At 38.9% G+C, this 13,168-nt stretch overlaps 1 pseudogene; it reads left to right on the plus strand.

Moving 5' to 3' along the window:
* Positions 1-1,074: 1,074 nt before the first annotated feature.
* Positions 1,075-10,631, plus strand: LOC138387107 (snRNA-activating protein complex subunit 3-like; annotated as a pseudogene).
* Positions 10,632-13,168: the final 2,537 nt, after the last annotated feature.

Raw genomic sequence — 13,168 nt, forward strand, 5'->3', positions numbered from 1 at the left:
TTGGCAGTCTCGGTTCTTTGGAAGCACCTCCCACACTGATGGCTGCCCAGGAATGATTCTCAATGAATTTGCACCTGGTTTTATGTCGTAGATAATCTCTCTTTTTTTTTTTTTAATTCTGACAAAACTCTTGGTGTTTCTTGAATTCTGTTAATATTTCTGTCCCAAAATAAATGCAAAGTAATCAAATTTATCGTCACTTTCAAAAAAATAAAACAAAACAAAAACTTGGTTTTGCCTCTAAGATTCAACATAAGATTTTAGTTATGTGTCTTCTTGACATGTCCAGTGGCAGAGATATTGATTAATACTCTCAATTGCCTGTGGTTTTGATATGTCGCAGTTAAATGCCTCCAAATGACAAAGAAACAGAATCCGAAATGTTAATGACACAGTCAGGGCATCTGATGACACAGAAATGAAGACATGACTGCAAACTTAGCAGCATTTTCTCCTGATGGCACTAAGCAGCCCCCGTGTCACCTCGCTACCAGACCAGCATAAACGGTGCGCATACCTAGGGTGCGGATTTCCCTCAATATTCATTTTGGTGGATGTTTAAGCTTCTTTTGTTTTTTTATATTAACGTGTCCTCTAGCAACATCTTTTTAACTTATTTCTTCCCAATATCTCAAGTTAGTCACCATCAACCAGAATGAGACATTGCTTTATAAATTCTCCATCAAGTCTTCGCATCAGAGCCAGCTTCTGCCACCGGGGCACCCACCACAGCACAGCCCTGCGGTGAGCCAGGTGTCACCGACACTGAGCAAGACTGGGGAACGCCCACATGCCCTGCAAGGCCAGCCCTCGTGGTACTGTAGTCTACGCTCACAGGGAACGCTACAGGATTACAACCGCTTGCCGCCGCGCCCGGCACAGAGAACTGTGCGGGGATCTCAGCGGGCGGAGCCTAGCGGAGCCGCGCACGGGGCCTGCCGGGAAATGTCGTGTGCAGCCCCGTCCGCGCCATCCCGCGGCTCCCTGGGCGCCGCGGGCGACTACAAGTCCCATCAGGTCCCGCGAGGCCTTGCTGGCCCGGCTGTTGCAGGGAAGGGAGGGAGTGGCGCGAACATGGCGGAAGGCGGCCGGTGCGGCTCAACGTGCAGCGGGTTTCTCGGCAGGCAGGACCGGCTCGCCAGCACTGGCGGCTGCAACTTCCCGGATCACCAGCTGCCGGAGCTAAACACGCCCGCTTTCCACGTGGGCGCCTTTGGGCAGCTGTGGCGTGGCCGGCTGCGCGGGCTGGGGACTTGTCGCTGAGGAAGCCGCCGGCACCCGCGCTGCCTGGGCGTGGAGAGGTCGCGGACTCGGACCGGGAGGATGCCGCGGTGGCGCGGGGTCCGGGCTGCAGTCAGCAGGCGGCGGCCGAGCTCAGGGCGCTGTATGGGTGAGCGCGGGGCCGAGGGGCTATTGCAGTTTGGGGCCACCCGAGGTTCAGTCTTGCTCCTGATGTCCTCTAGGATTAGGCTGGGGGCGGAGGGGCCTGAGGTAGGAGGATCGCGCTTTCGAAGCTTTCAACCGGCTGGAGCCTTCCCGGAACACCGGGAGAAGTCCCAGGACCCTGATGCACAATTTCTGCGAGTTGGAGTAAAGCAACAAGACAGCTTCCTCAAAGGCTAGTTTTTCTGTTTGCTAATTTTACAAGTGCGTGTTAATAAAGACAAGCAATGGAATCTGGCAGACAGGAACTTAACCAAGGTAAACGTCACCAGTAATACGGCATATTAACATCATGAAGTTCTTGATTTGTTGTGCTGAGAAGGATATCATTCTTGTGATATTCTTGCCAAAAATGCTAAGTTTATTCCGATCATTAGGAAACAGGAACCAAACCCAAATTGAAGGACATTGTACAAAATAACTGATTAGTGATCCCTGGCCGTGTCAAGATCATGAAAGACAGGAAGACCATGAGGGACTATTAACAGACTTGAGTGGACTAAGGAAATTTCCCAGTACCGATGCCATGTAGGGTACTGGGTAGGCATGTGAAACAGAGAAAAAAGGCATTCAGTTAAAAATTGTGAAATTTAAAAACCGTCTGTAGCTAATAATATTGTGTACGTGTTAATTTCCTGTTCTTGACCACTTTTCTATGATCATGTAAGGTGTTAACTTGGAAGCTGAATAAGAGATATGAAGGAACTGTTTGTACTATTTTTGCCACTTTAAGTCTCAAATTAATTCAAAATAAGAAGTTAAATATTAAAGGAGCCCCATAAAGACTGCTGAAATTTGATTTTTCTTAAATTTACAACAGGGTTAGAAAGAAGTTCTTGGAACATTGGGAAGAAACCGTTATGATAGATCGTGTCTACAGACAAGAAACATTTGCTTTTGAGATGGTAAGATTCTCATCTTTTTCATTGTTTTCTCATGAAGCAGTGCACTGTCATTGGCTGAGTGTTAGTGTTGACTGTATGGTAGTTTGATGTTGGATATGCTTAGTTGGAAACAAGCTAGAGAAACTCCACTGGGACTGGGAACTAGTGAGGGAAAAGGACACACAGAACTCAAGTGAGTGTGTATTTGGGTCTTTCAGATCTCTGCCTTTATTTAGTTTGGTCCTTCTCTCAGTATTATGGTAAATTTATGCTGTATCATCACCATATTTCTGGTCTTTTTGTTCTGCTCCTGATTTTGGTTTAATCACATTCTTTTTTTTTTGAGACAGAGTCTCACTCTGTTGCCCAGGCTAGAGTGCAGTGGCATCAGCCTAGCTCACAGCAACCTCAAACTCCTGGACTCAAGCAATCCTTCTGCCTCAGCCTCCTGAGTAGCTGGGACTACAGGTAGGCGCCACCATGCCTGGCTAATTTTTTGTATATATGTCTAGTTGTCCAGCCAATTTCTTTCTAGTTTTAGTAGAGACTGGGTCTCGCTCTTGCTCAGGCTGGTCTCGAACTCCTGACCTCGAGTGATCCTCCCGGCTTGGCCTCCCAGAGTGCTAAGATTACAGGCGTGAGCCACCGCGCCTGGCCCAACCACATTCTTAATCCTAATGCATTCTCTCTTGTGTAAAACCCTCAGAAAAATTTAAGAGGATGATTTTATTTTTATTGTGGTAAAATTTATGTAACATAAGACTTACCATTTTAACTATTTTTAAGTGTTTAATTAAGTGGCATTAAGTATATTCGCAATGCTATGTAACCATCACCACTAGTTCCAGAAGTTTTTAATCTTCCCAAACAGAAATTCTCTACCCATTAAGCAGTAACTCACCAGTATCCTCTCCTGCAGTCTTTAACCTCTATTCTACTTTCTGTCTCTGAATTTGCTTATTCTAGGTAACTCATATAAGTGGAATCATACAATATTTATCTTTGTGTGTATGCCTTGTTTTACTTAGTGTAATATTTTAAAGGTTCATCCATGTTACAGCATTAGAATTTCATTCCTTTTTATGGCTCAATAGTAGTCCATTGTATGGCTATCGCACATTTTGTTTATTTATTCATCTGTTGATGGACATTTGGGTAGTTTCCACCTTTTAGCTGTCATGAATAATGTTGCTGTTAAAATTCGTGTGCAAGTATCTGTCTGAGTCTTCATTTTTAGTTATTTGGGTATATATCTAGGAGTGGAATTGCTGGGTCATATGGTTAATTCTATGTTTAAAATTTTGAAGGACCACCAAACTGTTTTCCATAGCATCTTCCCCCTCAGCTATGAAGGTTCTAATTTCTGCATATCCTTGTCAACACTTATTTTCTGTTTTGGTTTTTTTTTTTTTTTTTTATAATGGCCATCCTAGTGGGTGTGAAGTGGTATCTCATTGTGGTTTTGATTTGCATTTCCCTAATAAATGATCATGCTGAGTATCTTTTCATTTGATTTTTGGCCATTTGTATATTGTCTTTGAAAAAGTGCTACGTAAGTTTTTTGCTCATTTTTAAATTGGGTTGTTTGTCTCATTGTAAGGGTTCTTTGTACATTTTGAATACTAGACCTTTACCATACATATGATTTGAAAATATTTTCTCTTACTCTATGGGTTGTCTTTTTACTTTCCTGCATGAAGATTTTTCCCCTATGCTTTCTTCTAAGAGTTTATAGCTTAAGTGCATAGATTTAGGTCTTTGATCCATTTTGAGTTAATTTTCACATATGAGGTAATGGTTTGACTTCATTCTTTTGTATATAGATATCTATTTTTCCCAAACTGTCCTTTCCCTATTGAATGGTCTTAGCATGTTTGTCTAAAGTCAATCGACTACGTAAATTCCTCTGTTCTATTCCATTGGTCTATATATCCTTATCCTAGAACTACATTGTTTTGATTGCTATGGCTTTGTATTAAATTTTAAAATCAGGAAATGTGAGTCTTCCAACTTTGTTCATCTTTTTCAAGATTGTTTTAGCTATTCGGAGTCTGTCAAAATTGTGTTTAAATTTTAGGATAGGTTTTTCCATTTCTGGAAAAAACACCATTGGGATTTTGATGGGAACTGCATTGAATCTGTACATTACTTTGGGGAGTACTGACATCTTAATATTAAGTCTTTCAATCCATGAAGAAGAGATGTCTTTCCATTTATGTAGGTCTTTAATTTTTTTCAGCAATATTTTTCCCCTACCCCCTGCAACTGTAGTTTTTATTTTTTTATTTCCTTAAACTTAGTTTTTTGGTTGTAGAGACAGGGGCTTTTTTTTTTTTTTTTTTTTTTTTTTTTTTTGAGACAGAGTCTCACTCTGTTGCCCAGGCTAGAGTGAGTGCCGTGGCGTCAGCCTAGCTCACAGCAACCTCAAACTCCTGAGCTCAAGCGATCCTACTGTCTCAGCCTCCCGAGTAGCTGGGACTACAGGCATGCACCACCATGCCCGGCTAATTTTTTCTCTCTATATATATTTTTTAGCTGTCCATATAATTTCTTTCTATTTTTAGTAGAGATGGGGTCTCGCTCTTGCTCAGGCTGGTCTCGAACTCCTGAGCTCAAACGATCCGCCCACCTCGGCCTCCCAGAGTGCTAGGATTACAGGAGTGAGCCACCGCGCCCGGCCGAGACAGGGGCTTATTATGTTGCCTAAGCTGGTCTTGAACACCTGAGCTTAAGCAACACTCCTGCCTCAGCCTCCCCAGTAGCTGGGACACTACACTGCAGGCACTGACCAGTGTGCCCGGCTTGTTTTGTAGTTTTTAAGTGTACAAGCCTTTCACCTCCTTGATTAAATTTATCCCTAAGTATTATTTTTGATGTTGTTGTAAATGGAATTGTTTTCTTAATTTCTTTTTCAGATTGTTCATTGCCAGTGTATAGAAATACAATTCATTTTTGTGTGTCGATTTTGTGTTCTTCTCCTTTGTTTAATTTGTTTATTAGCTCTAATTTGTTTTGTGTGTGCATGTGTGTATTTGGATTCTTTAGGATTTTGTATATATAAGAGCATGTCCTCTGCAAACAAAGATAATTTCTTCCTTTCCAATTTGATTGCCCTTGCTCTCTCCCTCTTTCCTTCCCATTCTCCCTTCCTTTTTTTTTTTTTTTCCTTTCTTCCTTCCTACCTCTTTCCTTCTCTCCCTTTTCCCTCCCTCCCTTATTCCCTTTCTTCCTTCTGTGTCTAGAACTTCCAGTACTATGTTGTACAGGAGTGGCAAAAGTGCACATCCATATCTTGTTGCTGATACTACGGGAAAAGTTTGCAGTCTTTCCCCATTGAGTATGATGTCAGCTGTGGGTTTTTCATATATAGCCTTTGTCATGTTGAGGAAGTTCCCTTCTGTTGGTAGTTTGTTGAGTGTTTTTATGACAAAAGGGTGTTAGATTTTGCAAATACTTTTCTGCATCAATTCAGATATGATCTGATTTTTTCCCATCATTCTGTTAGTGTGGTGTATTGCATGCATTGATTAATTTTTTATCTTTTTCTTTAAAGAGACAGTGTCTTGTTCTGTTGCCCCGGCTGGGGTACAGTGGTGTGATCCTAGTTCATGGCAACCTTGAACTCCTGGGCTTAAATGATCCTCCTGCCTCTGTCCCCTGAGTAGAATTAGCCTGAATAGCTCTTACTACAGGCACATGCCATCATGGCTAATTTTATTTGTTTGTTTTTAGAGACAGGGTCTCACTAGGTTGCCCAGGCTGGTCTCGGACTCCTGGCCTCAAGTGATCCTCCTGCTTTGGCCCCCACAGTGCAGGGATTACAGCCCTGAGCCAGCATGCCCAGACTGATTTGCTAATGTTCAATTACCCATACATTCCAAGGATAAATCCCACTTGGTTGTGGTGTATAATCCTTTCACTATGGTGCTGAATTTGGTTTGCTAGTATTTTGTTGAGGATTATTGCATTCCTATTGATGAGGGATATTGGCCTGTAGTTTTCTTTTCTTGTGGTGTCTTTTTTCTGGCTGCAGTATCAGGATAATGCTGGCCTCATGGAATGAATTAGGAAGTGTTTACTCCTTTTCAGATTTTTTGGAAGAGTTTGAAAAACATTGATGTTAATTCCTCTTTAAGTGTTTAGTAGACTTCACCAATGACATCACGTCTTTGTTGGGAGATTTTTTGTTACTGATTCAATCTCCTTACTTGTTACAGGTCTATTTAGTCTTTTTAAATTTCTTCTAGAGTCAGTTTTGATAGTTTGTGTGTTTCCAGGAATTTGTCCTTTTTATCTAGGTTATCCAGTTTGTTGGCATAGAGTAGTTCATAGTTTTCTCTTGTAAGTCCTTCTTTTTTGGAGACAGTCTCGTTCTGTTGCCTGAGTAGAGTGCATTGTGTAGCTCACTGTAACCTCCAACTCCTGGACACAAGAGATCCTCCTGCTTCGGCCTCCTGAGTAGCTGCGGGTACAGGAACATGCCACCACACCTGGCTAATTTTTTTTTCTGTTGTTAGTAGACATGGGGTCTCGCCCTTGCTCAGGCTGGTGTCCAGCTCCGAGCTCAAGCAGTCTGCCTGCCTGGGCCTCCCAGAGTGCTAGGATTAGAGGTGTGAGCCACCATGCCCAGCTTTTGGATTTCTGTAAAAGCAGTAGTAATGGCTTCACTTTTATTTCTGAGTTTTTGGTAGTTTCAGCTTTCTTTGGTTTTTCTTAGTCAATGCAGCAAAAGTTTGTCAAATTTGTTGATGTTTTCGAAGAACCAACTTATGTTTTCATTCATTGATTTTAATTTTTTAATTTAACTTTTTCTTTTTTTTTTTTTAATTTTTTAATGCCCAGCTAATTTTTTCTATTTTTGGTAGAGACAAAATCTCACTCTTGCTCAGTCTGGTCTCCAACTCCTGAGCGCAAGCCTTCCTCCTGCCTTGGCCTCCCAGAGTGCTAGGATAAGAGGTGTGAGCCACCGTGCCCAGCCAGTCATTGATTTACTGATGTTGTTTTTCCGTTCTGTTTTATTTGTGTCCACTCTAATTTTTATTATTTCATTTTTTCTGCTAGCTTTAGGTTTAGTTGATTCTTGTTTTTAGTTCCTAAATGAGATTTAGTTCCTGATTGAGATTGTTCTTTTTTAATGTAGGTATGTACAGCTATAAATTTCCTCTTTATTGCTTTTGCTGCATCTCCTAAAGTTCATATGCTGTGTTTTTGTTTTTGTTTGTCTCAAAGTATTTTCTGATTTCACTTGTTTTTTTTTCACCTGTGGGTGGTTTTAAGTGTGTGTTTGATTTCCACATATTTATGAATTTTCCAGTTTTCCTTCTGTTATTGATTTGTAGTATTATTCCCTTGTAATTAGAAACGATATGTTTTATGATTTTGGTTTTTGAAAATTTAAGATTTGGTAGTCTGTCCTGGAGAAATGTCCATATGCTCTTGAGAAGAGAAGAATCTATATTCAGCTATTGTTGGATGGAGAGTTTTGTATATGTCTGTTAGGTCTAATTGTTTTATACTGCTGTTCAAGTCTGGTGTTTCCTTGTTAATCTGCTGTCTGGTTGTTCTACCCATTATTGAAAGTGGGATATTAAAGTCTCCAACTATTATCATACAACTGTTTCTTTCTTGGATTCTGTTTTTGCTTCATATATTTTAGGGTTTTGTTGTTAGCTGCATATAGGTTTTATCATGTATATATTTGTATACATCTGTATAATGCATACTGGGTGGTACCTTTTATCAGTATATAATGTCCTTCTTTGTCTCTTATGGCTCTCATTCTTAAATTTTCTTTAGAGACAGGGTCTTGCTGTGTTAACCAGGCTGGCCTTCACTCCTGGGCTCAAGTGATCCTCCCACTTTAGCCTCCTGAGTATCTGGGACTATAGGCATGCACCACTGCACCCTGTTTCTTGTAATTTTTTTGACTTAGTATATTTTGTCTGACAATAATATAACTTGTCCAACTTTCTTTTGATTACCATTTGCATGGAATATCTTTTTCTCTCCTTTTACTTTCAACTTGTTTGTGTCTTTTGATGAAAAGTGAGTATTTTGCAGACAGCATAGTGGATCAGGTTCTTTTAAGTCCAGTTTGCCGATCTGCCTTTTTAATGGGTGAGTTTAATTCATTTACATTTAAAGTAATTACTGATAAGGAAGGGTTTTCTTCTGCCATTTAGCTATTTGTATGTGTTATAGTTTTTATTCCTCACTTCTTCCATTTCTGTTTTATTTTATATGTACAGTAGTTGAATTTTTGTGGTGTACCAGTTTTATTCCCTTCTTTCTTCCTTTTCTGTATATATTCTAGGTATTTTCTAGTGGTTATCTTAGGGGTTAGAATTCAATCTTATAACAGCCTACTTTTTTTTATTTTGATTTTTGAAACAGGATCTCACTGTGTCGTCCAGGCTGGAATGCAATGCCGCGATCATAGCTCACTGTAACCTTGAATTCCTGCGCTCAAGCAATCCTCTTACCCTAGACTCCTGAGTAACTAGGGCTATAAGCATGTGCCTCCAGGCCTGGCTAATGTTTTTATTTTCTGTAGAGATGGGGTCTCCCTATGTTGCCCAGGCTAACCTACTTTAATAACACAGATAGTCCGCAACTTAACAATGGTTCGCCTTATGATTTTTTTAACTTTATGATGGATTTATCAGGGTATTAAATTAATTTCAACTTGGAATATTTTTGATTCCTGATGGGTTTATTGGGGCATAACACTATTGTAAGTTGAACATCTGTACCAATTTTGTTTCCATATTATACAAATGTTCTGTTCCTACATTTTATCCTTCACTTTTTATATTGTTTTTATCATAGATTATATCTTTATACATTTATAAATATTGTTTAATCCATTTGTTTTGGAATCATACAGGAAAAACAGAGAAGTTACAAAGCAAAAGTACCATAATACTGGCTTCAATATTTACCTATGTAGTTACCTTTTTTACCTTTACCCGTATTCTTTATTTATTTATTTATTTTCTTTTGCCCCAGCTAGAGTGTAGTGGCGACATCACAGCTCACTGCACCTCAAACTCCTGGGCTTAAGCAATCTTCCCGCCTCAGCCTCCCTAGTAGCCGGGACTACAGGCACACCGGCATGCCCAGCTAATTTTTCTGTTTTTTACAGAGACGGGGTCTCGCTCTTGCTCTGGCTGGTATGGAACTCCTGACCTCAAGTGATCTTCCCACCTCAGCTTCTCATTGCACCCAGCCCTTCATTTCTTATGACTTCAAGTGACTATCTAGTGTCTTTCATTTCAGCCAGAGAAACTCTCTTTAACATTTCTTATAGGTCAAGTCTACTAGTCATGAACTTCCTGAGCTTTTGTTCATCTGAAAATGTCTAATTGCTCCTTTAATCCTAAGGGACAATTTTGTCAGATATAGAATTTTGGATTGATAGTTTTTTCTTTCATGGCTTTAAATATGTCATCTAAAAAATTAAAATTAAGAAAAAGCTGAGTATGGTAGTGTGTTTGTAATCCCAACTGCTTTAGAGGCTGAGGCAGGAAGATCACCTGAGCCCGGGAGTTTGAGGCCAGCCTGGGCTACATAGCGAGACCCCATCTCTAAATAAGTCAGTCAGTCCTCCCACTGGTTTCTAGTCTCCATGGTTTCTGATGGAGAAATCTGCTGTTAATCTTATTGAGAAACTTGGTTTCCATTAGTAATTTGTGGTTTCCTTTAGCTCATTGAACACATGTTTAAAAATTGGTACATACTGTTTATATAAATTTCTGGGACACTCATTTAGCACCATTAAGGCAGTTGGTTTGACATCTTTTTTTGTTTGTTTAGTGGGCTTTTATTTACGTGCGAATCTAGCTTTTGCCTGTAGGAGCAATTAGTTGACATCTTTGACTAGTGATTTCAGTGTTCGGGCTCCTTTAGGCTTGGTTCCTATGAAATTCGTATTTTCCTATGACTGTGTCACAGTTTTCCTCTTTGATGTGTTTTGTAAGTTTTGCTGAGAACATTCTGAGTGTGTTTTTTTTTGTTGAAGGCTAAAGCTGCCTGTGACTTTTCCAAACCATTTTTGCAGTGTGTGTATTACTTGTAATACAGTGGTATTGTATTGGATACACTTGTAATTACAGTGTATACTTGTAATATAGTGGTCATTGACATATCTATTCCATTATCTCTGAAGTCAGTCAATGATCTGACAAAGATTTCCTTAAATACATGGCTCCATAAAAAAAAAACAAAAAAGGATAAAGGGTCCCACTATTCTCTGTGATGATCTTACTTTCCTTTTATTTCTTGTAGTGTAGGGGCAGACTGCTGGAACAGTGTCATTCTGAGGCTGAAGGATAAGAGCATGGTCCTTAAACTCAAGGCAATTTCTTGATGCAGTGGTCAACAAAAGAAGCAATGATCTGTTTCAGTGCTAAAGAGAATAAGCAATTGGCATTTATTAAGAGTTTGTAATGTGGGACTTTGCCTAGAAATTTTTAAAGGTAAGGTAGACTATACGTCATTTTCATCTCATAGGTGGATTTAATCATTCAGTGCCATTCCATAGTACCAACTATCAAAAATTCAATAATTTTCTGATGGTGAAGTTTAATATTTGCTATCCTTTCTTACTAAAAAAAAAAAAAATCAAATTTTAGAATTGTCAGGGACCTTTAGAATAATCTTGTGCAGTCCTTTCATTTTTCAGAAGAATCTGATGTCAATCATTGTTTAGGGAGTTTATCCAAATCCATGCAGCTGATTAGTGGCAGAATAGAGATTGACTTTCATTTATAATTTCTTAAAACTTAAAAGTTTTGTAATTCTGACACCTAAAACTAAAATCTTACCATTCATAACATACCAGGAGCCAAACTTAGATTTTAATAAAGTGGATAGTAAAAGGCTAGAGCTACATTGTAACAACCAGTTAATCTGGGTAAAATATCACCTGGTAGCCCTGCTCAAGCGCAAACTCCGTTCCATAAAAGGTACTAAGCATTATGTAAACCAAGGGTTCTCTGAGGGAATACATTCAAGAAATGCTGCGTACAGTAGCTCCCTCATAGAGTGTCACAGTGCACATTACCATAAAGTGATTTGGAAAGAAAACCTTGTTTTCAAAATGCTCTTTTGGAGAAAGTATTTTGTGGAACACAATTTTGGTCAAATCTGCTATAACAAGCAGTTTACCTAACTTTTTTGTAAGCAAAAACTGAAAACATCTACTGTGTTCTTAAAAGTTGAGGTACAGATATATTACTTTATAAATCATAAATTTGCCCTTTAATTTTAGTCTTCATTTATTTTCTTACGAATAAAAGGCTTATGCATCCTGACGACTGCTTGGATAGGACACTTTATATCAAGGAACACTGGCTGTGGACCACAAAAGGCTCCGTTTGTAACATGTACACAGCTAGGTGAGTGATATCTTTTTTTTCAACAATTGTTGGTTTTCAATAGTTAGGTACTTTTGCTATTTCAGTTTTCCATTTTTGCTCTAAAGTACTTTTGTACTTGGAGCTGTAAATAATAAGAGGGGTAAAGAAGTGCCACAAAATCAGTTTTTATGTGTTAAAACTAGCATTTTTAAACAGTAAGGCAATGTATTATTATATATACAGATAAGTGAAGGGAATGTCGAACTTCAGGGTGGATACAGTGCTCAGGGAGCCATGTTCTTTCTGCCTCTTGTCTGTAGTTTACCAAATCAACTTCATTGCACAGCTTCTCAATGAAAAAAATATCATACCACATCCTATGTGAGATCAAAATCAAGTTTTATAAAATTTTTGCATCGTGTGGTTGTACACATTTATATTATAAAGTGTCTCTTACTTAGGTCAGAGTCAAAAAAGTTGGGAAACCAATGAGAGGAAAGGGAAGAATTTGGTACAGGTTGAGCATCCCACATCTAAAAATGAGAAATCCAAAACCTAAAACTTTTTGAGCCCCAGCCTGATGCTCAAAGAAAATGTTCATTGGAGCATTTTGGGTTTCAGATGTTCAATGCTCAATTGATAGGTATATACATAACACAGATATCCCAAAATCTGAAAAAAAAACTGAAATTTGAAAGACATCTGGTCCTAAGCATTTTTCAGATAAGAGATATTTAACCTACATCGTCAGTTTTCTTTGGCTTCCCCACCACAATGTGTTTTTCTACCAGAGCAATATGAAAACATGATAAATCAGAGTTATCGGGTCAAAATGAAAATAAGGGAATGTTAAAAGCAAACAGTCCGTGAGATGCAGAATTCAAATACACTGGAAAATAGCATTTTCATCTTATTGTGACCAGTAACATGTCAAGCCGAAAACAGTCTCAGTTGAATAATGTTGCCCATATTCCCAGCTGCATATGATGTTTTATATTATGATATTTTATCCTGAATTTTAGGTAGCAAAACAGTTGGAGTTTTCAAATTAACCAGAACTCCTTTACCAGTTAAAAAGATAAATTAAGCAAAAGTGCATCAGATCTGTAGCATCTAATTATATGATGATTTTTCAAGATGGTCTGTTTGAAGCAAATGATGGTTTTTATAAGTAAGTTACCTAGAGGACAGATATGTCACGGCAAATATATGATGCTTGCAAGTACAGACTTATGTTCTTCTCTACTCACCTTTAGGGGGAAGCCTTACAGAGAAACAGCATTCTGCAATGTTTCTTAGTGTTAGATGCCCTTTTGTCTTGTAGAGTATTCGTAGTGATTTGTCTGTATCTCCGTATGTATACAAAATTATATAACAGCTTATGTTTTAATATTGTATACAAAATTATATAAAGGCTTATGTTTTAATATTGTAGACTGACAAGGCAATACTGGGAATGCTATGTTTACCTATTACTACACA

Source organism: Eulemur rufifrons, chromosome 7 (genome assembly GCF_041146395.1).
Source record: "Eulemur rufifrons isolate Redbay chromosome 7, OSU_ERuf_1, whole genome shotgun sequence".
Classification (NCBI taxonomy): domain Eukaryota; kingdom Metazoa; phylum Chordata; class Mammalia; order Primates; family Lemuridae; genus Eulemur; species Eulemur rufifrons.